Source organism: Rhinopithecus bieti, unplaced genomic scaffold (genome assembly GCF_001698545.2).
Source record: "Rhinopithecus bieti isolate Rb0 unplaced genomic scaffold, ASM169854v2 scaffold_56806, whole genome shotgun sequence".
Classification (NCBI taxonomy): Eukaryota; Metazoa; Chordata; class Mammalia; order Primates; family Cercopithecidae; genus Rhinopithecus; species Rhinopithecus bieti.
The window spans coordinates 1,871,096-1,875,006 of record NW_016823424.1 but is presented as its reverse complement, the minus strand read 5'-3'; the positions used below and the strand labels follow the sequence as shown (position 1 = coordinate 1,875,006).

The following is a 3,911-nucleotide window of genomic DNA, read 5'->3' as shown; positions in this document are numbered from 1 at the left end:
AGTCATCAATTATGCAAGGAGTCGGGCGGCGCGGGGGGCGGGCGCGGGGAGCGCTCCAAGATGGCGCCCACCGCAGTCCCGCCCGCCGCAGCCTCGGCACCTTTGCAGTCCGGCCGCGCCTCCCGGGCCCCGCGTTAGGGCCGCCGCTGCCTCCCTCGCCGCCGCCGCTGCCGTAAGTCGCCCCAGAGCCCCCGCCCTGGCGCTGCTTCCTGCCCTCCGGGTTTCCCTTCTCACCTCGGGACCCTTGAGCGGGGCTCGCCCGTCTCCAGTCAGGGGCTTTGCCGCAGAGTGCGCGGCGGGGCTCGACGGGCCGTGGAGCTGGGGTTCTGCTCTCCTTGTTTTGGACGGGTGTTTGGAAGTCTTGCTTCCTTCTACCGTGTGTACCGGGGGTCTCTTAGGACAACTGAGGACCACCAGTCCCCACCCCGGACACCCTGCTCTCTCCGTCTTGGCTACAGTGAGGGACACGGCCCGTCCTTGGTGCCCCTTCCGCGGTGCAGCCCCCCTCCCCTCCCCCAGTGCCGGGGCAGAGTTGGGGCCCCTAGCCGGCTTGCACTGGGAAGGGCAGCGCTGTCGGGATCTTCCTACAGCTGCCCCTCAGCTCTACCCCTCCCCCATGTCTTGCTGCATCCTTCTCCCTCACCCAGCTTCACATTGCTAAAAACTGCAGAAGCCAAGGGCTCCTGGGTTCTTCCGGCAGCCAGCACTCCCGACTCCCTCTGTCCTTTACTCGGATGCATTCGTCCCCCTCCCAACAGGGTGCTCTGGGATTGTGATGGGGGCTCCCGGGACCTTCCTTGGCAGGCTAGGATCCCTGCATTTGGAAGCACATCACTTTGAGAATATCTCCTTCCCCATTCCACCCCACCCCCACCCCACCCCTGTGCCACCCGATGCAGAGCTTGTTCCTCTTCTCTCCCTCCCCCACCTTACCATCATCAGCAGCACCCTTGGCTTCTTGTTAGCGTTGGGGTACAGGACTGTTTGCCCACCTCCGTGGGCTTGGACCCTCCTCTCTAGTTCTCACTTGGTACTTTGGGGCACCGCAAAGCCTCTGCAATTTCTCCTGAGAGCTCAGCTCCATCCCCTCCGTTGCCAGCAGCAACCACCGGTGGAGACTTGGCTAACTTTCCCGGGGTTAGCCAGGACTGTCAGACCCTTTCAGGGGCCCCAGCTTCGAATTGGGATGGAATGGGAACCATTTTTCAGCCCAATAAATAGGATTCTTCAAACCATGCATTGCATCCAACTACTCCACCCTATGCCCTCTTCCTCACTTACACTGCAGTTTTTGAAGCATGGGGGAATACATTTTATTTGCGGAGATTCCAAGATTCTGCATCAGCGTTCATAATAAATGGATGTCATCTGTTTGGGGGGAGGGTAGAAGAAACTTTGGATTGCATCTGGCTAAATTCAGGGGGAGGGAGAAATAATTAGCATGGAGCAAGCTCTGCCACACAAGGAAAACTGCTTTTCATGCACAGTGGGCACCGGAGAGTCAGGGATGGAAGCAGGAAGTGTGGGTGGGGCTTTGGGGTAAAGGGGAGAGTTTTTATAACTGTTTTCTCAAGTTTGAACCTGGAGAGCCTTTAGAGAGAGGTAGCAGTGTGTTAGGGCTGGGGGATGTTTTAGCTTTCCAATGGAGATATCGGGTGTGGTAGGTTTTTCACTATCTCAAAATCCCTCTGCACTTCTCTTTTCTCCACGTGCATTAGAAGATATGGCGGGGGGGGGGGATATTGTGCTTTTTTTCTCAAAAAAAATTTTTTTTATTTGTAATGCAAATGGCTGGATAACATTACTACACGATATCATCCTGGTAGGAATCTTGGGGGAATCAGACTTAAAATGCTGAAAGCTTTGCAGCACATTACATGTAACCTGGTTCTTGAAATACTGCAGCATTTTTCTTTGGAACTCATGACCCATAAGGCCTTCATTTCTCCCTGAAAGAGGATTTGGTTGCTGGTTGGTGGGGTGGTGGTTGTGGGTAGTGATCCTTTGGTGTTCAGCACGCATTCCCTGTCCTAGAAATTGAGGTCCTCCCTGGAGAGGGCTGCAAGCGTGTTCCGTGTTCTCTGAACATCTGATTCAGGGTATATGTAAATGTGTTGTGTTTCTGAGTAGAGCTGGCGGTGGGTATTGCAAAGCAGTTCATAATGGTGCAGGTCAGTTATTGGTTTCTTGGCTTCAGTTTGAGCAGCTTTGGTTTTCATTTGGGGTTTTGTCAACTTTTATCAAAATCCTTGGAGGATTTTGTTTTAAATTAATAAAGGATAATCAAGTGGAATACAGCATCCTTAAAAACAACCATCCGGTTGCTGTTGCTTTCCTTGTAGGACCCTTAACAAATTTTTCTCCTGGTCCAGCTTTGGGTTGCTTCTGTTTAGGCTTGTACTCGGGTTTCTTGCTGTGGTGCTGAAAGGACAGTTCCTCGACCAGTCCTGCGGCGAAGTGCACACACACTGGACACGATTGGGTTTTTCTTTGCTTTTTATTATCAGCAGACTTTCCCGTGGATGTGTATGTACATGCGCAGCTGGGTTTGTACTTGAGGTTGAAGGCCTAGTTATCATATTTTATTACTCCCACATAGCTCTTCATTTTGGCTATCCCTCATGGAGACAATGTTTTACAGGCTGCAACAGATCCATATGTAAGCCATAGTGACATTTTGCTGACTGCATCATTTCAGCACACTTCAGTCATTTCAAATAGCAAGCAACTGTTAATATTCTTGGTCTCCACAAGAAGTAATCTGATAGCTGACTAAATTAAACTGGATCAGAAGAGCATGTTCTCTGGGTTGATTTGAATAGTGAACAGGGCAAGGCACTTGACACAGCAGAGATCAGTATTACTAAAGTAGATTTGTCCAAAAAACTATTTTAAAATCATAAAATAGGAAGGAGGCCATAAAATTCACCTGGTACCACCTCCCATCCAATACAGGAATCTCCTTTATGGGAGATCTTTGCTTTGAATACATCCATTGGTAGGGAACTTAATGCCACATAATGTAGCTCATTCCATTTGGATTCCACTGTGATCAAAATATTTTAATCTAATTGAAAAAGTAATATACATAAAGTTGAAAGACATATAAATTAGGGCTATATCAGGGGCAAATGCCATTCTTATGCTTGTTTCCAAGAAAAAATTGAGAATTATTGTTCTGTAGAGAATATACAAGAAACGTGCACTTAGTTGAAAAGAATGCAAAAATAGACATGTCTACCTAAAGCAAGAAAAACATTCTGTGAATGGAAAGAAAAATAATTATCTTTAATGTGCTGGTATTATGTAACAAATTGTTCTAGAAGGCACATGCTTGAATTAATGAATATTCAATTCCTATGGATTATATCTAAGGACAATAAAGCTATACTATAAAGTGTTAAAAATCCAAAGTTTATCCAGAGTGAGATCAGTTACCATAATTAAAAATATGCATACTTATTGCAGAAAATTTTAATATATGTAAAACAGAGGGAAAAGTCGTCCCTAGTTTTACCATCCTTACCACCTTTGCTTTTACCATAAGCAAAACAATTATCTGTGTTTTATTATGTTTTTCCAGTCTTTTTTATTTCCCATAGAGAGGGAAAGAAGCACTTGTAAAGTTATCCAGAATGACAGTATTTTAAAACTGAGCCCTTTAAGCTCTTAATTTTATAGTTCACTAGCTAGTCATTTAGGGACTTAAACAGATTGTTGTATTTCAATTTACCTTTTTCTTAATCCTTTAGAAATGTTCCAAAAAGGCCGGGTGCGGTGGCTCAAGCCTGTAATCCCAGCACTTTGGGAGGCCGAGACGGGCGGATCACGAGGTCAGGAGATCGAGACCATACTGGCTAACATGGTGAAACCCTGTCTCTACTAAAAAATACAAAAAAAAAAAAAAACTA

General features: G+C 46.9%; 1 protein-coding gene across 1 annotated transcript in view; it reads left to right on the top strand.

Annotated features, from left to right (window-relative positions):
- Positions 1–50: 50 nt before the first annotated feature.
- SCN8A (sodium voltage-gated channel alpha subunit 8) overlaps positions 51–3,911 on the top strand; it is a 218,556-nt gene continuing 214,695 nt past the window's right edge. Inside the window, exon 1 of the mRNA XM_017861547.1 lies at positions 51–172. The gene's annotated coding sequence lies outside the window, so the exon portion shown is untranslated. The remainder of the gene's footprint in view (positions 173–3,911) is intronic.